At 45.5% G+C, this 24,668-nt stretch overlaps 1 protein-coding gene across 2 annotated transcripts in view; it reads left to right on the forward strand.

Annotated features, from left to right (window-relative positions):
• The first annotated feature begins 20,039 nt into the window (after window positions 1–20,039).
• Window positions 20,040–24,668, forward strand: part of CPLX2 (complexin 2) — a 123,542-nt gene continuing 118,913 nt past the window's right edge. For both annotated transcript variants that reach the window (XM_081851601.1, XM_081851600.1), the window contains exon 1: window positions 20,040–20,414. The gene's annotated coding sequence lies outside the window, so the exon portion shown is untranslated. The remainder of the gene's footprint in view (window positions 20,415–24,668) is intronic.

Genomic DNA, 24,668 nt, shown 5'->3' on the forward strand with positions numbered 1-24,668 from the left:
CTGCCCTTTATGTTTTAGTGTTTTGCATATTTGTAACACAGAATCATAGAATCACAGAATTGTAGAGTTGGAAGGGACCCCAAAGGTCATCCAGTCCAACCCCCTGCAATGAAGGAATCTCAACTAAAACGTCCATAATAAATAAAATAAAACACTATAAATAAAATCCAATGAAATGATTAACTTTGTGAACCTGTATAGGAAAAAAAATTAAAATCAAACTTCTTTTAAGAACCAAACAGGTATTAGTGCTCTTGAGATTTGGAGGTGCTCATTATGCAGTCTAATCGCCCCCCAAGTGAGCCTGAATGACTGCTCCTGCTCATTTCCCTCCACAAAGAAAAATGAAAGGGCCAATCGCTCCCATTAACAGGGTAAAGACTACAAAGAATGATGATTATGGATTGCCTCTCACAGTTTGTCTGCAACGTACACACACCCCATTGCCAGGATCAATAGAGGCAGAATTTACTGCATGGAAATTCAAAGAACAAAAATCCTCACTGCCCCACCTGAGAGCTCAGCATTAACTCAGCCCTATGGGATGATGGGTCCTCTGAACCAGGTACATATTTTAGCACTACTTTAAGTTTCATACATTGAAGCCTCTTTGCTAGGGCTGCTGTCTAACCATGAATAGATTTGGAGCTGAGCAGGAAGAGGTGGCCCTACCATCCTACCTTATCCGCTCCAATAGCTCCTTCTCCCCCAGCCAATGCACGTCACAAAACCTTTTTCAGAATAAATGCACAAAATACGCTAGCCATTTAGGACAGCATCTTGTCAGCCAGCCAGACACCTCTGGGACTGTTGTTGGCATCTGTCTGTATTGGGAGACCATGGAGGAGTGCACCTTTGGGGGTGAAGACAAACTGCTGGAAGGCTACATTGCCAGCTGTGGCTGTAGAGACTGATATGGGAGAGACATGTTTTGTTGCAGCTGGTGCAGATGAAGGCGTCCGGTTGTGCTGCTGCAGGTGTACCATGCCGTTTCTTCTCTCTGCACTCCTCCCAGTGGTCATTCCTCTTCTGGTCACTGCTGTGTATACACGGCCTGACTGTCTGTCTCCAGCCCCTCTGGTCTTCTGCAACACAGCGGGGTTGATGTTGCCAGCCTTCATGTCATGTTTACAGACAAGGCAGAGTTGGTCTGCCAACAATTCTGGTGTCTGAAGCCAGCTCCCTGTAAAGCACTTCCTATGGGGATCCTGTCATCTTCTATTTTATGGACATGGCCAAGCCAGCATAGATGTTGCTGAGAAAGAAGCAAAGATACAGCCCTTCCTTTGTTGTTTATCCCTAGGCAGCATATGGCATTCAAGGCACAGTATCTCTGAAGATAGGGCAGGGATGGGGGGACCTGGTTCTCTCCCAATGGTGTTGGACTACAATGACTATAATCTCTGTCCATTGGCCATAGGGGCTGTGGCTAATGGAAACTGGAGGGCCCCAGCTTCCCTATCTATCTCTTGACATAGAGGTTTAATTTAACTGTCTTCCAGGAATATGTCTAATCTCTCTCTCACTCTCTCTCTGTCTTTCTGTGTGCGACTCACACACACACACTGATATGCATACTTAACTATGGAAGGAAGTTTGTGCTCCTAGCAATCCAGCCATTCACAACCATAGGTGCCAACTTGAACAAAATATTGCCCCTCCCCACTTACCCTCTTACACTTCTCCGGCGGTCCCTGCACTTCTGTGAAGCACACCTCTGCTGCATGCAACTGGATGCAAGTGTAAGGAGTATGTGCAGGAGTCAGGCCCTGTGACCTGTAGGGCTTCACAGAACTGGGGCTTTCCTAAGTTCGTTCTGAAGAGGCAAGGCACGGCCGCACAGGTGAGGCCGGTTGGTAACTCACAGCACCTGGTGGCAAGAGCCGGGAAGGGACATAAGGTCACCATTTCCCTTTGGCTCTTTGCTACAGCAACACACTTCCTGCCTTGCTGCGTTTGGCTTCTTGACTCCTTGCTTCCTGATCCTCGGACCCTTGACTCCTGGTTTCCTGACCCTTGGCTTCCTGATTCCTGGTTTCCGGACTCCCATTCCTGCTTCCACCCCGCTTCCTTCTTGCCCCTGGTCCTGACGTCCACCACCAAGACTTCGACCACCCATAAACTGGACCATGACAGCAAGCCTCCCCTCTGTGGCCCCCATCTGCTTACTTCTCACCCCTACCCACCTGCACCCAATAAATTTCTACCTGCTTGCCCACTCACCTCTCCTACCAGCCTGTCAGCATGCCTCTCCCCACATGCTCAGAAAATTTAGGGTTGCCATATGTCCTCTTTTTCCAGGACATGTCCTCTTTCCCATGGGTAAGTAAAATGAGAGTTATCATAGCGATCCATAGTTAAAAGTAAAAGTTGGCAAATGTGTCATCTTTTTTGCTCTTCAAAATATGGCAACTTATGTAAACAGAACTCCAACAGTCCAAACTCCTGTTGCATAAATGTTGGTGCTTGCCTTGGGCAGCAGTGTGTTTATTTGTTTGTTTATTCAATTTATATCCTAGCCTTCTTCCTTAATGAGCCCAAGGCAGCCCACACATTGCTATTATCATTATCACTATTATAATTTTAAATCATTCTAAAAGCAGTTATTCTAAAAACAGTGATCTCAAAGTTGCCAGGAACAATGTATTTCGGCTATCAAATGCCTGGGTAAACAGGAATGCCCCCCCCCCAAAAAAATCCTGTCCCAAGTTTTATCTGTTAGGCTTTTATAACAATAAAAAGGCCCGTTTGGTGAACCATTCCAGTAATCAGAGAATGGGGCAGGAGGAGCTTAACTACTCCAAGGTACAATTCATCCTTCCAATTTAAAGAGAGACACAGAGAGAAAGAGATGCATATATCTTCAGCTCAGACTTTTCTTCATCACAATAGTGCCTTGGGCTAGGTTTCTACCAAATCTCACTTTTCTAGCCAGTATGGGGATAGTTTAACCATCCTTGAAATTGTTACTCCTGGCTTTGAAGTAGAAATAAGATTTCCCTTTTCCCATTTCCCTTCTGCATAGTTTCCCAGCAAGTCTTTCTTTCTTGTCCACCCAATTTATTCCAGGCAGGCAGCAGCTGACCACAGGAGGTCCAAGATTACAGAAAAACTGGGATCATTAATCAGCTGAGACGCTTGAGCTAAACATGCATCTTAAAGTGCAATATTTCAGGGTAGGAAACTACCAGTGGGAACTAGCAGGCATTTAGAAGACAGCTGGGACCCCAAAGCTGTAAATGGATGTGGATGAAACCAAACAGTGACCACTCAGGTAATGAGTGGAATTGGCTGGCATGTAGGTTAGAGGCTGGTGTCGGGTGCTGTGCCTCTTCAGTCCTTAGAAACTGTTGAGTACAGTTGAGTTCAGTATTCCCTTACGTGCAAAGTATCCCTGTAATCAATTTAATTAATACTTTGTTCCATCTCCAGTGTTGGTATCAATTTCATACCTAAGCCTGCTATACCAAGCTACTAGGAGGTTTTGAAAGAATTCAGAGGGAACAATGGCAGCAGGAAAGAGTTACATGGAAGATCTCTGAGCTGTAGTAGCAGGAGGTTCCCTGGACCTTGAAATATTTTAAAAATTGGAAGCTTGTGTCTATACAGCTTGAGACTGTGGGAACTGTTTTTCTATAGTTAGTCACAGCGGAGGGAACCATTTTTCTATAGCAGGGTGGTCCAATGCATGGCCACATGTGGCCCTCGAGGCTTTTTATGCAGCTCTTGGCAACATTTGATGCCCCCCACCCACCCCTGCACTTCCTTCCCAAAGGCAGGTAAGTAAGGCACTGGGCTTTGGGAAGGTGATATGAGGCCTCCTTCCCAAATCCTAGTTAGCACTTCCCCAGCTTTGGGGAGGAAGTGGGAGGGCTCTGGGACCCTACCAGAGTCTTGTGGCTTCCTAAAGCCCAGCACCACCCTTAACCAGCTTTGGGAAGGCAGCTCAAGAACTGGTGGGGTGTCAAATTTTGGCCTCGCTCTCCCCCACAACTGCACAAGGCCATGTGCAGCCTGCAGGTTCCGTGTCAATGTCCTCCTGCAGCCCACTTGGCATGAATAGTCGGACTGCTATACTCTAGAGCAGTGGTTCTCAACCTGTGGGTTCCAACTCCCATCATCCCTGAGCTCTGACCTTGCTAGCTAGGGGTGATGGGAGTTGTAGTCCAACAACATCTGGGGACCCCCAGGTTGAGAAAGGCTGCTCTATAGTATCTTCAAGAGATGAAGCTCTTTTGGATCTCTCTCTTTGATTTAGGGCTTTCTTTGTGCACCCTGCACATATCCACACCCACAGCAATTCTTCAATTGGGCTGCTTGGTTTTTCTATCCTTTCCCCCATTGGTTTACTGCTAGAATTGCTGGACATGTTCATGCTGGACCATTGGAGGCTTGGGAGCAGTTCACACATTTATGACCATTTGATAACTTGCTTGGAGGCTTAAACCCTGGCACTTTACTGCTAGACTTGTTGCTGGACACAGAGAGCCATATCGCTGCAGGGGTCTCACTCACCCACAGGCGTTTGCTGTTCAATTACTGACAAAGCAACCAGGGCTAGACATCTGTTTTCCTGTGATGTTTGAAAAGTAGAGCACACAGCTCTGAAGCACATCCAGCCAACTGTGCAAACGTGATTGGGTCAAGTGTCCTTTACGTGCCCATATATTCCATTACTCACTGCAAAGGGATGTGGAGCAGCTATTGCTTTGCTTCTCAGCAAGTGGCCAAAGCAAGCAGAAATTATTTAACGTCAAAAGGGCTGGAGGGAACTACACTGTTGATCTGGGAGGACACAAAATGCTAACACAGCCGTTATCTGATCCCTGGAGTCTGAAGGGAGGGGTTGTAGCTCAGCGCTAGATCACACACTTTGCAGGCAGAAGGTCACTGGTTCAATCCCTGGTATCTCCTAATATGAACCTAAACGGACTAATGGTCTGCCTCAGTATCATAGAATCATAGAATTGCATAGTTGGAAAGGACCACAAGGGTCATCTAGTCTAACCCTCTGCAATACAGGAATCTTTTGCCCAAGGTGGGACTCGAACTCCCAACCTTGAGATTAAGAATCTCATGCTCTACCAACTGAACTCTATTTCTAAGTCCGGGCTGGAGTTCCTGCTGCCATTCCTAGGAAGGTGTGATGTGAAGGACACACACAAACTCATCAGCCTATGTTTCCTCTCATGAGAAATTATAGAGAGAATCATTCTATGTCAGAATGATGCGAAGGGGCCCTTGGAGAGCCTGAAGTGTTTTTAAAATGCCGGCTTTAATGCGATATGCAAAATAAAAGTCTGTTTATTATAGCCCAGCTATGAGATATTGAAGGCATTGCGTGAGATATGAAACGGCCAAGCAACATCTCTAAACCCCTGGCGAGCATCATCATTTGTAGTCACAGTGGTGCTATTTAGTGAAGTACTCTTCTGCATTGGTTAATAGCATTATATAAATACATTGTATTTATGTTTTTAATTATGGTAATGAAAACTCTGTTTCATAACAGCAATGTAGGGCAAGAATGTGCTCCCTTAAAATCGCAGTCTCTGCACGCTGCCATTTTAGAATGGGTTCTCGTTCTGTTATTTCCACAAAGCACTCAGGGCTTACACCCAATTTGTGTGATACATGGAAAGGAAGGACTGCAGTTAAAATGGACGCCATGATTTTCCGAGGGGGGTGGGCAGGCTCCACCTGGCTCCTTCAACACACAGAACCACCAGATAAATCATAGAATTGTAGAGTTGGAAGGTACCCCAAGAGTCATCTAGTCCACCCCCCTGCAATGCAGGAATCTCATCTAAAGCATCCATGACACCCCAGTCCTCAGTATCAGCAGTTAAGAACTCATATCACACTTTCCTTTTTTTAAAAAAAGGATTGTAGAGGTTTATAACAATAATGTGCAGCAAAATACAACCAAAATATAAGATGAAAACAACAATAAATTACACAAATATAAGCAGGCTCAAGGCAGCAGCTGAAAACACAAAGGTAGAAGGTCTCAAGCACTCATTAAAAGCACAAGAGAATAGGAAGGAGGATGCTGGGCACCTGGGATATAGCAGAAGATGAGCCAAACTAACCCAGCTAGGGGAAAAGTTTCACCATTTGGGCAGAGGCGGAGCTAGCTGCTCCCGCACCCAGAGTGGCACACATGCTGTGCACCGGGGGTGGGGCGAGCCGCCCACAGGGGCGGGGCAAGCATCTCAGGGGGGTGCCGCCCACGGCAAGCGTCCCAGGGGGCGCCGCAGCAATGTCACCCCCACCTGGGGAGAGCCTCACCCACTGCACCCCCCTTCCTTCCCCAGTGCATTTGGGTACTGCCAAAGAAGGGTCCTCTCCCAGTGGTCACTTAGGCATTACCAAAAAAAAGAGGACACCAACCTGCAAAAAATTTGCAAGTGCTAACTTATATGTATAGAGGTTACTTTTGAAACAATTGCATTAATTTAAATAGAAGCCTTCTCACTATAGCAGGGATGATTGTGACCAATTGATCAGCTCAGTCGGCTGCCCAAGTGCTATCGGTTGTTCTCACTGGACATGGGCAGGACAGCCCTTCAAAAAGAGGACCCCTTCAAACAGAAGATTGTCCTCTGGCAACTCTTCAAATAGCGGGCTGTTCTCTGCAAAGTTGGGCATGCGGCCACTCTCCCCAGCCTGCCCTCCCACTTAACCTCTAGAGGCAGGAGAAGGACCTCTTAATAAGACCTTAACTGGCAAGAAATTCTGCATGAGGAAAAAGTGGTCCACCAGACTGAGGCCTGAAAGTTCAGATGGAGGAATATAGTGATGGGAGACATTTCTACAAGCAAAGGTAAGAGAACAATACAACAGATGAGCTTATTTACCTGTGAACTGCAGAGACGTTACTCCTTCCCATTACCTCCTATAGATTGTAGTTGTTGTTGTTGTTTAGTCGTGTCCGACTCTTCGTGACCCCATGGACCAGAGCACACCAGGCACTCCTGTCTTCCACCGCCTCCCGCAGTTTGGTCAAACTCATGCTGGTAGCTTCGAGAACACTGTCCAACCATCTCATCCTCTGTCGTCCCCTTCTCCTTTTGCCCTCAATCTTTCCCAACATCAGGGTCTTTGCCAGTGAGTCTTCTCTTCTCATGAGGTGGCCCAAGTATTGGAGCCTCAGCTTCAGGATCTGTCCTTCCAGTGCTAAAGAAAGAGGTGTCCAACTTCTCGAGAGATCCCATCAACAGTGTCCCGGAAAATTTTTACATATCTCTTGGAAAGACAGGCAAACTAATGCCAGTGTACTGGAAGAAGCAAAGATCACCAGCGTCAAAGCAATGATTCTTCGACATCAACTTCGTTTCACTGGTCATGTTGTTCAGACGCCTGATTACCAGCTTCCAAAGCAACTACTCTATTCCAAACTTAAAAATGGAAAATGTAATGCTGGTGGTCAACAAAAGAGGTTTAAAGTCTCTCTCAAGGCAAATCTTTAAAAATGTAGTATAAACACCGACAATTGGGAAACACTGGCCTGCGATCGATCCAATTGGAGAACAGCCTTTACCAAAGGTGTCATGGACTTTGAATATGCTCAAAATCTGGACGAAAGGGAGAAACATGCTAAAAGGAAAGCATGCTCAACAAACCTACACCATGATCAACTCCCGGAAACCTATGTCCCCATTGTGGAAGCACATGTGGATCCAGAATTGGCCTTCACAGTCACTTACTAACTCACTGTTAAGACCATGTTCATGGAAGACAATCCTACTCAGTTACGAGTGATCACCAAAGAAGAAGAAGAAAGGAGGAAGAGGAGGAGGGAGGAAGAAGAGGAAGAGGAAGAGGAAGAGGAAGAGGAAGAGGAAGAGGAGGAGGAGGAAGAAGAAGAAGAAGAAGAAGAAGAAGAAGAAGAAGAAGAAGAAGAAGAAGAAGAAGAAGAAGAAGAAATTGCTAAACAATAACTGAAAAGGAAGCACAGTTGCTCTGTCTTGCCATGCTAGAAGAGCCGGTCTCCCATTTCTGCACAGCTGTGGTGGAGGGAAGCCATTTGCAAAAAACTACATTTGCTTTGGGTTCCATATTTATTTATTTAGAATGTTCTCTGGTTCATTCACAGCATGCACGCAGTAATTTATTATTATTTTTTAATTGCTGGAATGTTTCATTTTCACAGCAGGGCTGAGCAGAAAATGGTGAAAGACGACGACGACAACAACAACAACAACAGAAGATGCATTTCAATTTTTTGCAGCATGCCACTGCAGACCCTGAGCATCCAACTGATTTCGCAAGCATTTGAGGGCCAAAACTGGTAGGAGTGGCAAGCAGCGAAGCAGAAGATCAGATACCGCAGTGCCAGTAAGGAATAAGAAGGAAGGAAGGAGTGTGTGGGCTTTGAAGACAGACAGACAGAGACAGATGGACACACATACTTTTTTTATTGCCATATGGAAAAGGACATAAACTCTTTTTTTATCACTATCTGCAGTACAATCAGCTTTTCCTTTCCAATGACTATGAAAGGATGGGAAATAGTTTCCAAATATACAGCCCTTGCAAGCATCAAGGTTATTTATTTGTATACAAAATCCATATTGCATAGTGCATTATTAGATCACACTACTGATTTCATTTGGCTGCATTCAGCTGAGGCAACAGGGACCGTAGCAGAACAACCTGCAGTGAAATCAACCTGGGCTCTCTCAGGGCATTTGTCAGAGTAATTGTTCCCCTCGCTGGCAGGTATATCAGTAACACAACCAGGAAGCAGTGACATTTCATTTGCACACTGAGACTTTTAATAAACAAAACCTGTAGCATTAAAGAAATCAGCATTGCCCAAATCTGTTCCTGATCCAAACGCCACGTCTACACCGAGGAAATTTATAAGCAACATTTCTGTTGAATCTAATATTTGAATCTAATCTAATCAGGGCAAAGCTGACTTGGATGGCTTCTAGGATTATGCACTTGTATTCCAGTCTTTGTTGATTTAGCATCAATGAGGGTTGTGTAATGCAAGCACCTGAACTTTCAGCAGCATCACAGCAGATCTGGACAGGCCAACTGTCCCTAATGTATCTGGATTCCTCATTCTGAGTCTACAAATTTCAGCACAGCTCAGGGAAAGAGAATATACTGTACTATACTACAGACCCTCTGGTATTTCCCTCCACCTGCCACATTTGACATCTCCAACTGCCTGAGACTTGAGCTGTCTCATCATCACCATGTCAAACACACTTAAGACTTGTGCTCTGGCCATTTCCTGTAACCATGACAGCAGCTCTCTCTCTCTTTTTCTTTTTTCTTTTTTGCCATTGACCCTCTCTTGTCATACTTGTCCTTGCTCCCAAACCCACTACCAAAACCACTTACTCACCCCCCCCCATTCCCTAATCCAGCCTTCCCCAATCAGGTACATTTGGACTACAATGCCCATCAGCTGCAGCCACTGCAATGCCAGGCACTGTAGTCCAAAACATCTAGAGGGAGGGCTGCCTCAGATCTGTATGATGCCCCATCTCAAATCCCTCCATAGACTTGGATCTTAAGGTGAGCCAACTTAATGAGGTCTATGGCAGGAAAAATCTCACCCAATCGTTCTCTTCCCCCTGAAGCAAAATGTTTCCCCCAAAGAGCCCCTCTGTGTGGGGGTGTGTGCATTGAATGGTGTGTGATGGGGGTTGCTGCTGGGGCAAAAGGAAATCTTTAGGATCTCAAGAAAATTTAAGGCAGTTCATGGAAGGAAAATTTCCACCTCCTCTTTCCTGAGCTACCCCTGTGCCCATCCCACATTTTTCAGGCAGGCCCCACAACCTTCCAACCTCCAAGAAAGGCCTTTCATGGGGTACATGTTCAAGCCCCCGATACGGCCTCCCACTAGATGGGCAACCCCCCCCCCAGATGTTGCTGTGTTCCAACTCCCATCAGCTTCAGTCAGAATAGGCAGTGGTTAGGAATGGTGGGATTTATGGTCCAGCAACACCTGCAGGGCACCATGTTGGAAGCTGCATATGTCATAGTATCAGCTGTTCACCCCCAAGTTGGACATGGCTTCACCTGTTATATGGCTGTGTGTCTAGCTGCTTGCAAAGGCACCAGAACCAGCTGGAACAAGAAAGCTGGCAACTCTGCAGAGGAAGACCTGGAATCACACTGCTGGCTGCTGGTCTCACAGTAGACCTTGTTTGTGGTCTGCATGGTGTTGGGAGTGGGGTAACACCGTACACCACCCACCTAGAGCAGAAGTGCTTGTAGACAGCCAGGAGAAAGACAGAGTACAAGGAGTAGTCAGAAGCTGTTTAACACATTGCCTCTGGAACCAGAAGCACAATAAATGTTGGTAAGTGAGTGACTGAATGAGACCATATTAAAGATAATCTACAGCAGCCATTAAAATCCAAAGTACCAAATCAAATTAGATACATGCAAGAAAATTGCGCACAAATTCAGTTGTATAATTCTAATTTTCATAAATTGCACAATTTATTCCAATCAAGGACATTGTGGTTGCAATCGCTGTGTGTTTAGTACAAGTTTCTACTACAAAATTATGAGAAGCTGTGCTGGAGGTGCAGGGAACCTTTGGCCCTCCAGATGTTGCTGAGCCCCTACAAGCATGGCCCAGGATGATGAGAGCTGTGATTTAGCAACATCTGGAAGACCAAAGGTTCCCCACATTTGCTATAGGCTAATAGAAATAATCTTTAATGGGCCCCTATGCACTCTCTTTATACCAATAGGCTTGCACTGAGCATCACCCAGCAAGTAGCATCATCGGTTTAATTTTCAGATATAATATTTTCATGTATTCATATCCCACCCTTCTTCCATCATGGAACTCAAGGCAGCACACATGCAGTTCTCAGAAAGTTTCTCCCCAGACACTGCACAGACTCAGACTTGCTTTGCCATGGGTGTCGCCAGGATTTATTTTAGAGGGGGGCATGCTTTATGTTGGGGCACAGAACTGAGATATCTGTGATGCAATTGGTCAGTTAGTTAAGTATTTCTATTTATTTACCGTATTTTTCGCCCTATAGGACGCACTCTTTCCCCTCAAAAAATGAAGGGGAAATGTGTGTGCGTCCTATGGGGCAAATGCAGGCTTTCGCTGAAGCCTGGAGAGTGAGAGGGGTCGGTGCGCACAGACCCCTCTCGCTCTCCAGGCTTCGCGGACCTCTCCGCAAGCGGCGGGAGCGCTCCCGCTGCTTGCGGAGAGGTGCCTGCATGCAGAAGCCTGCGCGCACTGAGCTCAGTGCGTCCAGGCTTCGCGGACCTCTCTGCAAGCGGCAGGAGCACTCCCGCTGCTTGCAGAGAGGTGCCTGCATGCGGAAGCCTGGGCGAGCTGAGATCAGCGCATCCAGGCTTTGCGGACCTCTCCACAAGCGGCGGGAGCCAGCTCTGGGCTCCCATGGCTTGCAGAGAGCTGCCTGTTTGGGGACTGGGGTCGGGGGAAGCTCGGACCTCCCCCGCCCCAGCCCCGCGCCTGGGGGGGGAAATAATTTTTTTCCCTTTATTTCCCCCCAAAAAAACTAGGTGCGCCTTATGGGACAGTGCGTCCTATAGGGCGAAAAATACGGTACTTGATTGGGGAGGGCAGCCTACCCCCAGCCCCTAGCTATGCCCATGTGCTTAGCTTTACTAAGGTGATGGCATGTGATTTTAGACTATACCTAGCTAACAGGTCTAGGGACGTGGGTGGCGCTGTGGGTTAAACCACAGAGCCTAGGACTTGCCGATCAGAAGGTCGGCGGTTCGAATCCCCGTGGCGGGGTGAGCTCCCGTTGCTCGGTCCCTGCTTCTGCCAACCTAGCAGTTCGAAAGCACGTCAAAGTGCAAGTAGATAAATAGCTACTGCTCTGGGGGGAAGGTAAACGGCATTTCCGTGCGCTGCTCTGGTTCGCCAGAAGCGGCTTAGTCATGCTGGCCACATAACCTGGAAGCTCCCTTGGCCAATAAAGTGAGATGAGCGCCACAACCCCAGAGTCGGCCATGACTGGACCTAATGGTCAGGGGTCCCTTTACCTTTACTTTAGCTAACAGGTCTAAATAGTCTAATTTCAGAGACTCAGTCATGATACTGATCTTGACTAGCACAATTATTGCTTTAAAGTACAGAGCAAGAGCACAGTGTGCCCTAATCAGCACTGATATTCTTGCTATGTAAGAGACACTATTCCTCGTGTGAAATAGCCAACAAGTAAGAGAGAGGAGGATGGAATCCATGAATAATGTTGTGGACAGTCTCGGACGCTGATAGCAAGTCCAACAGCATTATGCTCTGGAGACTTTAACTCTGACCAATTTTTTTAAAAAAACAAAAACCAGAGCACCTTGTTGGATGTCTCAAGCCCCTTCACAAAACTACAAGGATCAGACTCAATAAGCAGTGAAATGGGATTAACAGTTAAACCAGTTCAGGGGTGCCAACTTGAATAAGATATTGGGTGGCCCAGGTAAATCCTGCCCTGCATAACTGATCACATGGCCCAATGCCCATCTATGATTGCAGCCACACTCTTCCTAGACACCACAATTATTTACTATATGAGTTTACTTATAACGCATATTCTGTAGGCAACATACAAATCACAGTAAACAATAAAAGTAAAATCAAGCAAGCAAAATCTAGCACAACAGAGCCATAATCATACTAGATCACAATATGAGTGCAATCTCAGAGAGCTATATAACACACTTCCCAGCTGTTTTATAAACAGATTGAATTTTTTAAAAAATATGAATAATTCAATGCTATTAAAAATGTAACAAACATTAAAAAGCCAGGGAGAATTTTTAAAAAGTACTTGCAAGGCACCAAAAAGAAAGTAAAAGAGGTGCCATAGCTGTTGTGGATGGAAGTGTGAAGCCTATGTCCTTGGAGAGCAGGGTTCAAATTCTCACTCAGCTATGAAGTTAACTGAGTGACCTTGGACCAGTCACTCTCGCTCAGACTCACCTATCCCACAGGATTGTGGTGAAGATAAAATGGGGAAGAGGACAATAAAGAACATTACTTTGCAAACTAGCATTTTCATTGAGAAAATAGTGTGTGGTGCCTTAGAAAATAATAGATTGGCATTGGATTAATAATACGTATTATTTATTTAATTGTACTGATGAATCACTTTCTATTGAACCTCAACAACAATAAAGATACCAACAATAAAAACATATATAAAGCGATTTCATAAATAAAACCAATTTTGATTTTGATACAGACACAGACTGGGATAGAAGAGAAAATCTCCACTTAAAAGGCTCATTGAAACAGGGATGTTCTTCAACAGGCACCAGAAAGATAATAGAGATGGGGTCTGCCTGGTATACAACAGGAGGGAGTGTTCCAAAGGGAATATGCCATCACATGTAGCATGACCAGATTCTTGCTTTCCATGTTTATAACATCGTCTGCTCCCAGTCTAAGTTCTCATTTTGTTTGTTCAATTTTGACAGCCAACAAATGCTCATTTTTCTTCTGAATCTGTAGTCTTTCTTGATCCCTTGGCAACAAATAACCCTGACAGAACATAGCAGCAGCAGATATTATGTGTAATCTACCAACATGCAATGTCATTGTCCTTCCTAATATCTCTTGGGCAAAGGAAAAAAGCTGTTTTGGTTCCCCAAGTTCAAGTTCAGTATGAAATTTGTTACAGGTTTCTTGGCATCTAAAATTGCCCAGGGAGAAGTACTAATGTACTACAGTACTTACATTAGTAAGAAGAAGCAGAAAAGGGGGTGAGGGCTGAGATTCCTAAGCTCAGAATGGATTTTTGCACATCTTGCTTTTGAATATATTGTGTGCAGAGAAGTTGTCATCAGCATATATTCTGTTAGGGACAGATTCTCACCTTGATCTGTGCTTTCCTTTTGGAGTAACCCCACTGATCTCATTGAGTTGACTGAGTGACTAAGGTGTTATCCATCACACAGATATAGGTGAAGGAACATAGCCTTTAATGATCTGAGTTCTGAAACATTTCCTCTTTTTAAGGAAAGACTTTCAACTCGAGCCTGCAGAAAGCTACAAAATTCCTAATAAATGTTTTAGGTCACATTTTCTCTCCTCCCCCACTCCCACCCTCGCAACTTAAGAGACAGCACTCTTTGAAATGCAGTGAAGAGAGCCCTGCCTGCTTGCTGGTAAGCTTTCTAATCATGTTTTAGAGCTGTTTGCAGATATGAAATCTGTTAAGGGGGTGCTCTGCATTAGTTCCAAGTTGGCACATATAGCAACCACATCATACATTACTAAAGTAAAGCTTAGATCCATCACAGATTTTACTTTATGGATCAGAAACAGGTCAAACAGGAAGAAGTGAAAATGAATAAATGGACAGTTCAATGTCTCACAGTAGATGAAAGTAAGAAGTAAGGTCCTTGAGTATCCACACTGGGACCAATGTTATTTAACTTGTTCCTACATTATCTGGGCTCAAGGGTGAGCAGTGAGGTAGCCAAGCTTGCAGATCACACAAAACCACTCAACATGGTGAAAACCCCAAACAATGGTGAATTTCTCCAAAGCAGAAGAATGAGCAATAAAACAAAAGACAAAGTTCAGTGTAAGTAATTGGAACACTATGGACATTAGAGCAAAAATACTAATACAGTACTACTAATGATCATAGAGAGCCAGTGTGGTGTGAGAGCAAGTGTGGTACAATGGTTAAGAACAGTAGACTCATAATCTGGGAAACCGGGTTCATGCCTCCGCTCTTCCACATGCAGCTGCTGGGTGACCTTGGGCCAGTCATACTTCTTTGAAGTCTCTCAGCCCCACTCACCTCACAGAGTGTTTGTTGTGGGGAGGAAGGGAAAGGAGAATGTTAGCCACTTTGAGACTCCTTCGGGTAGTGATAAAGCAGGATATCAAATCCAAACTCTTCTTCTTCTTCATAATCCAGGAAGAGATTTTGAGGTTGGAGTGGATATTTCAATGAAAATGTCTACTTATTGTGTGGTGCACTCATAGCTGGAATGCTGTGGGCAGGCATGGTCATCACAGGACATCACAGAAGAGGAAAAGGTGTAGAAAACAGCAGTCAAAATGATCAAGGTGCTGGAGCAATTCCTTATGAAAAAGTCATTGGTGCCTCTGTAGTTTGGAGGGGAAGATCATTATGGCTGTCCTAGAGCCTTATAAATTTATGCACAGTGTTGAGAAGGTGGGAAAAGAACTGTCCCCCTTCTCCCATAATGCCATAATACCAGAATTTAGGCTCATCCAGTGAAACTGACTAGGAGAAAATTCAAGGCAGACAAAAGTATATATACCTCTTCCCACATTATTTCATTAACATGGAATTTGTTGCCACAGGATGCAGTGGATTACACGCCTTAAAAAGGAGCTTAGGCAAATTCTGGGAAGAATGTCAATCAATAGCTAATGCTATGAGCAGTGATAAATAAATGAGATTCACCCAGGTTCAGAGGCAGTATGCTCCCAAATCCCAGTTGCTGGAATCAACAGCAGGTAAGGGTTTTTGCCTTCATGTCGTGCCTGAGGGCTTCCCAAAGGCCCTTGGTTGGCCACTGCAGGAAGCAGAATGCTGGATTTACTTGATAGGCAGAGGGCCTTCTCGGTGGTGGCGCCCGCCCTGTGGAATGCCCTCCCATCAGATGTCACGGAAATAAACAACTATCTGACTTTTAGAAGACATCTGAAGGCAGCCCCGTTTAGGGAAGTTTTTAATGTTTGAAGTTTTATTTTGTTTTTAGTGTTCTATTGGGAGCTGCCCAGGGTGGCTGGGGAAACCCAGCCAGATGGGTGGGGTATAAATAATAAAATTATTATTAGGCTTTTGGTCTGCTCCTACAGGCTAGTTCTTATACTCTATGGGGCCTCCACACAAGCCGTTTACTTTGTATCTGCAGTGCCCCAGGCACTCATTTTCAGGTGCATGACATCGTACTGGCACTGAAGATGTCCTGATTCCCCCCTCCCACAACTCAGATTATGTAGGTTTCCCCTAAATGTGGGGGAACACAATAAGTACATGGTATAGTCATGAAAACTGGCTGTTTCAAATCCAGCTGGAAGCATAACTATTCAGTGTTTGGAGGTGGTGATTTTCTGAGACCTTAATTGATACTTTTTGGGGTACGGCATACCATCACGGCCCTTCTGCTCCATTTTGGTTCATCACAATGGAACACACAGGATGAAACGGTTAAATCAGCTATGATTAAGTGGGCACAAGATGTTGGTCATGATATTATGTTTGCTGACTGGGAGCAGTTATGGACCACAGGTATTAAATTTACGGCATGTAGTGCCTTGAAAGAGAATATAATGAAAATGATCTATAGGTGGTACATGACCCCAGTCAAGCTTGCAAAGATATATCACTTGCCCAATAACAATTGTTGGAAGTGTAATGAATGCGAAGGAACTTTTTATCATCTTTGGTGGACCTGCCCGAAGATTAAGGCCTACTGGGAAATGATCTATAATGAAATTAAGAAAATCCTTAAGTGGACATTTATAAAGAAACCAGAGGCTTTTCTCTTGGGCATGGTGGGCCAAACGATTCCAAAGAAAGATAGAACATTCTTTATGTACGCAACAACAGCAGCAAGAATTCTTTTGGCGAAGTATTGGAAGACTAAAGAAGTACCTACTCTGGAAGAATGGCAGACCAAGGTGACTGAATTTATGGGACTGGCAGAGATGACCGGCAGAATCCGTGACCAGAAGAGAGAGACAGTGGAAGAAGACTGGAAAAAATTCAAAATCTATCTTAAAAATTGTTGCAAAATTTCGGAATGTTAAGATGTCAAGGGATTAGATATAAAGAATTACAGCTGTAAAAATTGAAATTTAGAAAAAAGCTCTAAAGAGAATTAAATATAAAAAGGGATGAAGGATTGCTAAAAAAATTTAAAATAAGGATGCAGTGAAGGGGAGGTTTGGGGAAGTCGCATTATGTTTGTTTGTTTTTTGTTTATGTTGTAAAACTAATAAAAATTATTTAAAAAAAAAAAAAAGGAAGCAGAAGGGCAGAGCTGACATCTGGGATCCATTAAGGGCAAAATGGAAGATGGGAGCATCTTCTCCACTTACAACTTAAAACATTCGCCACTTAACATGTACAGTTTGTTTAATAAAAGCCCTGCAATCCATTAAAAAAAAACAAAAAACATTTTGGTTCATCACAGCACACTTGGGCCAATCTGTTTCTGGGAGCAGCCACAGCAAGTTGCCTAATTCTTTTCATTTCGAAGCAGCAGCAGCTACTGAGAACACATTGTTACAGCAGCAACAAGACACATTCGGTCTCCTTGAGAGGGTGAGCATGAAAATTTCAGGAGCAGCTCCACAACAGCCACAAAAATATTGTTTTGAGTGTATTTCTCAAGGCATAACTGCATGGGGGCTCCATCCAGTGTTACCTGTAGCTTAAAAAAAAAAATCTTAGTAGTGGAGCTGGTCTTCTTCACCACTGTAAAGCCAATCCTACCCATTTCCAATGCTACTATTTTTAATTATTTTTTATCTGCTCTACTATGGAAAAGAAAAAGCAGGTGCAGCTGTTACACACAGTATAGGTGCTGTAGGAGTTATTGTACTGCTCCACTATGCAGCTTCACACATACACCATAGGCGCTGTGGGAGCTAGAAGTATGAAGGCAGCAGCAACTGTACAATGGTACACTTTCTGTGGGCGTACAATTGCTAATTCCTGCTTTGTTATTAGTGCACATGCTTAGTGAAATGAAGCAGGTAGTGCATGCGAAACAACAAGAAAAAGAAAAGTGTGAGCCAGGCATAGGGTACAGAGGTGGTTTAGGGTGGGCCAGTGGGCACTGCGCTGCAGGGGGCACCACAACAATGATGTAGAAAGGAGAGCAAGAGGTGGGGGGCGCCCTCCCAGGCCAATCCTGGCCCATTAGGCCTCCCCACTTGACCCATAAAGCTGTTTTTCTCCTGAAATTACACCCACCTGCCCTATAAATGGCATCACACCTGACCTTAGCTGTGATGTAGGTGGAGAGGCAGCTGCAAACAGCAGGACTGAACTCCCTACCTAGCAGCGGATGCACAAGAAGTTCAATCCTGCCCTTAGCTATATCTTCCCCGCATAAGGGAGGCCACCTATCACCAGATGTCAATGGCAGCTGACTGACAGGTAGGTGGTCCAAACTACCTGTCAAATTTGGCCTGCCAGGTACACTGAGCTAAAAGGTTTCCCCACCCTTGGTGTATGTATAGACAAAATGTGCACATTCAGTCATGTAGTGACCACTGATGTGAATGACAGAGGGTTCTATCCATCTAAGTTCTACTGAAAGTAGACCCACTAAAATTAATGAACATAAGTTAGTAATGCCTATTCACTTCAATGGGTCTACTCCAAGGAGGCCTGCCATCTGAGAGCCAGTGTGGTGTAGTGGTTAAGAGTGGTAGACTTGTAATCTGGTGAACCGGGTTCGAGTCTCCGCTCCTCCACATGCAGCTGCTGGGTGACCTTGGGCTAGTCACACTTCTCTGAAGTCTCTCAGCCCCACTCACCTCACAGAGTTTGTTGTGGGGGAGGAAGGGGGAGGAAGAGGGTTAGCCACTTTGAGACTCCTTCGGGTAGTGATAAAGCGGGATATCAAATCCAAACTCTTCTTCTTCTTCTGATATAATCTAGTCCTATCCCCAATGTGGGGCTCAAAGCCACGACCCTGAGATTAAGAGTCTCATGAACTTTGTATGTCTTGTCAAGGAAACCCCACTCAAACTGATCATTAACACAGCATGGAGATTCAATTTAGTCATGTGTGAGATCTACCAGAGATCTACTCTGAACACATTTCAGTAATTCAGTTCTGAATGCGCTTTTACAAACCATGAACCTCTGGAATAGGGATACACATCTCAACTGGCTAGGGGAAACCTTGGGCCCTCCAGATGTTCTAAGTACCTCTCATCAAGCCCAGAAAGCATTGGAGCTAATGGGAGCTGTAGGCCAACAACATCTGGAGGGTAAAACCTAAATAAATATCCTCCTTTAATGCTCCCCCTCCCCCCGCCTTTTCAATTTTCTAATCCACTATTCTTCAGGAGGAAGCAGAAACCCATTACAACCAGCCAGAGAAAAACAAAAGCTGGCAGCCTAAGATTTGTCTTGGTTTCTGCTCAAATCCAGCTCCTAATACCTTAGGGCTTGACTTCCCATTTTAACTAATGACCTCATCAAAATTCTGTGAAAAACTTATTTATTATTTATTGTCTCATTTCGCTCCTTAGTCAACCCGACTTTCCCCTCAAGTGACGAGAACCTAGAAGCCGATGATAAACGTCCTACCCGGACGTGCAAATGAATGGTTATTGGGGGGGGGGGGGGCTTTGATGTACACGCCCCCCAAAGGCTCGAACAACCTTCATACAGAAAGAAATAAAAGCCAGCCTTTTCGCACGGTCAAAAGCGGTAGGTTTGTTGGAAGTGGAGATGGGGAGTCCCGCTTGAGCTCTTCTTGCATAGAAAACCAAGCGCGGCTGTCGCGTTTTAACAGGAGAATAGAATTGTAGCAAAGGAGCCAACTTCTAGAAGCCGAGTTCCCTCCGCCCCCCCCCACCAAATATTTGAGGGTCCCCCACAAAAGAGCATTGCCATTCAAATAGCGTGCGTCAAGTGAACGATTATGCGGGGCGGGGCTTTCCTGCCCCCCACCCAATATTTTATTCAAGTTGGCACCCCTGAATTGTGGAGTTGGAAAGGGCCCCACGGGTCATCTAGTCCAACCCCCTGCAATGCAGGAATCTCCACATAGTATCACAGGATAACCAAATCACGCGGTCGAACCTCGGGAAGGACAAATAAGTGCCCCTTCCCCCACTCCTCCGCCCGCAAATGGGTGGCTCCGCTCTTCTCTCCCCACCGCCTTAAACGTGCTTCCCCCCCCCCCTCCGTCGCTCAACCCCGAGTTTTCCCGGCCCCGAAACGGCTTGTGCGGTGCAGAAGCGCGCCTGTCGCTCTGCGCCGCGCCCTCCCCTTCTATCTGCCTGACACGTCTGCTCGCTCTCCAGGAACGACGTGAGGGAAAGAGAGAGAGAGAAAAGCGCGCCTTCTTCGCCGCCTCGCCTCGCGGCTCGCCCCCTGCGGCTGCAAGGAAACAATGGTCTGGAGCCCGCCGCCGCCGCCGCCGCTGCCGCTACGACCAATGTATAGATAATGTGCGAGCCTCCCTGCCGGGCTCGAGGCGGCTATTTTTAGCAACGCCCGCAAGATCCCCCCACCCGGCGCGCTCTTCCCTCCCCTCGCCCAAGCCGGGAGTGGAAGCGCCGCCGTGCAGGGCAAAGGGAGCCGACGAGGCACCGGCTGCTGCTGCTGCTGCTGCTGCTGCGACTCCGCTCCCCGCCCCCTTCCGCGGAGCGACCCGGGCGGCCGGCGCCGCAGGAGCCCGCCCTTCCACACGCTGCGCCAGGCGCCCAGGTGGGTTATGGCTGTTTGTGGTGTTGTCGTCTCGCTCGCCGCCGCTTCTCCCTCAGCCGCCCTGCCGGCGAGGCCCAGAGCCTCTTGCCCAGCAAAGAGCGAGCGAGGGAAGCGTGCCTCTTTAACCCCCTCGGGGCTGGGCGTGTCCGCGCCGCCGCCGCCGCTGCTGCTTCCCGCTCGCCGGCTCCGAAATGGTGGACGCGCCGAGGCGGGGAGGAAGGATTGGGACGCAGGTGGAAAGGGCGACTCTTCCAGCCAGGCGGACGCCCACCTCCCCGAGTGTCTCTCTCTCTCCCCCCCCCCGGCGGCTTTTCCTGGCTCTGCTTTCCGGCAGTGGCAGGAAAAGGCCTAGCTAGTGTCTCTGAGAGCGGCCACCTCTCCACCTCTCTCGCTCCCTTCCTTTCCAAACGAGCCTTTCTATTCGCGCCTGCGGTGTGTGCGCGGGGGAAAGAACTCCGGGCTGTTTTGCCTTTTATTTCGGCTTCACCAGACACTCCAGCCTCCAGTCATGGAGGCTTCTGCAAAAGCCTCCCATTTCCTCTCGCTTCCCCTCCCAGCTCCTATTAATAGCAGGGGTGCTTTTGTCTTGCCTTTCGCATCCGTTAATTATTCTCATTACTGGGACGGGGTAGGGAGCGGGCAAGCAGAGCTGAAGAAGGAAAAAGAACAAGAGCGGGCGCGGGGTGGGGTGGGGAGAGGAGAGGAGGCAGCCGCCCAAGCTCTTCTTATATAAACAGGGTAATAAAGGAGCTTTCTGCAGCCTAGTAGGTGGGTGTGGGGGAGCGATGTGTGGGGTGCTGTGGGATTCCCCCACGTACAGACACGCACAAGCCCCTCCCCCAGCCCGTGCTACGCTATAGGCGCAGGCCGCGAGGTGGGCCTGCTCTGGTAGAGCCGAGGTCAACAGATAATGCAACGGGGGGGGGGGGGGCTCTCACCAAAATCTGAATCGATGCCTTCTGCACTCTCACACCCCCAGAATCAAATAGGGAAAAAACTGTAAGGGGGAAATGGGGATTTGAACACAAATAAAGGCCTCTTGAATTTAATGTATAAGCAGATCTGCCCCCAGTCCCTGGAAGGATTTTAAAAAATGTACTGGCTTTGAGGTCTATACAGAGGATGGAGTCCTAAAAGGCTTCACCACATAGATAATGCAACTATATTGTGTCCTGCAGAAGGAATGGCAATTCTGTTTTATTTAGTTACAGATAGGTAGCCGTGTTGGTCTGCCATACAGTTACAGATAGGTAGCTGTGTTGATGAAGAAGTGTGCATGCACACGAAAGCTCATACCAAGAACTGACTTAGTTGGTCTTTAAGGTGCTACTAGAAGGAATTTGTTTTGTTCTGTTTTATTTAGTTTCGGTTATCAGATCTGTGCATTGGCTATCTAAACATGCACTGCAACAGATGGCTTGTAGCTGAACAGGACTGGTGCAGCACCAATGATGGTACCGTGGTGCTTTGTGCTCCAAACCTGGTTGTGTCACACAACCCATCCCTGTCTGGTGTACCTTAATAAATAAATAAAATTATTTTCAGTGTATCTGAAGAAGTGTGCATGCACACAAAAGCTTACACCCAGAACAAACTTAGTTGGTCTCTAAGGTGCTACTGGACAAGTTTTTAATTTTTTTATTTATTTCGGCTGCTTCAGACTACCTACCTGAATCTGGTGTACCTTAAGAGGCACACAGGGCCTGAGCAAAACCACAACCTCAAAAATGTCCCTGGATGTCTCAGATCACAGTAGTGGAATAGCAACTCATACGTGTGTGTGTTTTGTTATATATTTTAAATGTTTTATTCTGAAGCTGTATCTTGGTGTTTTTTGTTATGTGTATGACCTGCTTTATTTATTTTTCTTATGTACATTGTTTTGAGAGAGAGATTATTATGTTACTAAAAATGTGGGATTTTGTTGTTGTTAGTATTATTAGCAGTAGCAGTTGCATTGAATATGGAATCTGTATTTTAAAAATATGTATAGTAGTTGGGCTTTTTTATGAGACATGCAAATTGCTTTGATTTCTTGAAATTGCAAGATTGCAATTTGGAGTTTGCACCAACATAATCTTTTGACCATACCCGTGTCAAACCATTGTTTACAATGGTGTATTTATAAATCAAAGATTAAAATCCTGTTCTTTCTTTGATCAGTGACAATAATATGTCATCCAGAGTAATATGGATTACTTTCCCCTTAAACATTCTTACACCTTCGTTAAGGGAAACAGAAGAACAGCAGCAATTTTCTCTTTTGCCAAAAAAACGGTTTGGAAGGATGGGGTGTACAGTGATTTCAATAGTTCTCTCTTTGTTTATCCATAACAAATTAAGATGGTTTATTTAGGATTACACAAATCTACTTCATGAAATGCACTAAAAGGTAGGGGGGATGTCTTCTTTTCCCTGATACTTGAACAAAGGCACCTTTAGCCAGGTCAGATGTGGCACTGCTGAGCACTGGGTATCAAATTTGACCTTATGGCAAAGGTCTGAACACCTTTTTCACTTTCAGATTGTGACAAAGTGCTTGCTCATGGTAGCTGTTGAGGTAGTGGTATTGTTTAATTGTGGTTTTCATCATGTGACTACTTCTGTTAATGCATTCAGCATTTTGTATATAGTATTGGAGGGAGGGGAAAATCCTATGGTAAGTAGGGGTACAAGAGTGCTAGAATTCTTCCAAGTAGTCTGGATCACTCTATTCTCTGCTATTGTTCAGAAGGATAAAAGCCCCCCATCTTGACCTGGCTTTCTTTACTTGCTTTTTCCAACACTGTGGGCAACACCTGCTTATCCAATGGGATGAGAAGAGAACAACAGAGGGAGGGGGAAGGAAGGGAAAGCTGAGGTTGATGAAGTGAGTAGGGCAAGCACATATTTTATGTGGAACAAAAATATTTGGACAGCTGGTAATTTTTGGAGTCTTGCCTTATTGTGTCATTTATCCCAAACCATGTTCCTAAGCTGGCCGTGAACCAGAAATACAGACATGTGGCAAAAATCTGTGGATATTGTATGGAGCGCATAAATTATGGTGACAACATGTTGATGCTTTCAGCAGAAAACATGATAACTGAATGCACCTGTGGCAGTGAACAAGATGATAAAAGTAGTGAGTTGTCTGTTGTACAGATTATGTGGAGAGCAACCTATTTCAAATACATTAAAGTGTATATGCTCTGTATTAGTGATCTTCAAACTGTATACCTTCAGTTTATCATTTCATCCTCATTGACTTGACTGCCAAGGATTTGCTGTAAGATGCTTCTACTTTGATTTAGACCAAGATTTAGACCAAAACAGTCAGTTCTCACAGAGCACCAGCCAAATGCAGTGAACCTCATTTTTGTCCTCTCAGGACTACAACACTTAACACATCTAGTATTCTTCTCTGCCTGTGAGAACTGCAGCTTAAGGTTGGTAGCAGAGTCATGTTGCAATTTAGGGAAGCTTTTCCATCTTTACTGATCTTCTCAACTATGATAGGGTGCAACGTTTAATCAATTAATCTGTTAAGATTAATGGATAGAAAACAATTTTAATTAACTAAAACAGTGTCCTCCAATAAACCAGGCAGCATATTTTTAAAATAAAAAAGTTGTTACGGATACAAACAAAGCTTATTAAAACTACAGGTGGCAAGTAACATCTTGAAGGAGGCATTCCTTCCTTTCACACAGGAGACAATGTTTCTCCTAAAAAGGCTACCTGCTAGAACACATGTTTACATCATTAAAACAAAGTATATGTCTTGTTTCAGAGCTATTGTTTTACCTACTTTCAAATTTCTAGGCTAAGATTTCTTTAATCATGTGCCAGCCCCACTTGCTGAGCTTCCAAAGAACCCCATCTTTTCCTGGAACAAAGTTTTAAAAGCCAGTGTTAGTGAACAACGAAAACCAGCCATGGTTTGTAAGATGGCTCAAAGCTTCTGCTTGGGGAATAAGATTTATGCCTAGAGATGAGGAAGCACACAAAAATTCTGCCAGAAGTCACTGTCCACTAATCCTTTGGGTGTTAGAGCAGGGCAGGGCACCTTGTAACCCTCCAAATGTTATTGGTTGCCAGCTCCCATCAGCCCCAACCAGCATGGCCAGTTATGGTCCAACAGCATCTGGGGGCTACAGGTTCCTCATCTCTGTGTTAGAAAGCTTGCATCATCACCCTTGTACCATTTCTGGGATACTGGTAGCACCATTATTTCCTGTTCAGAAGAATCCAGAAGCATCACAAAGGACAACA

This window comes from Podarcis erhardii (assembly GCF_964252035.2).
Source record: "Podarcis erhardii genome assembly, chromosome: 2".
Taxonomy (NCBI): Eukaryota; Metazoa; Chordata; class Lepidosauria; order Squamata; family Lacertidae; genus Podarcis; species Podarcis erhardii.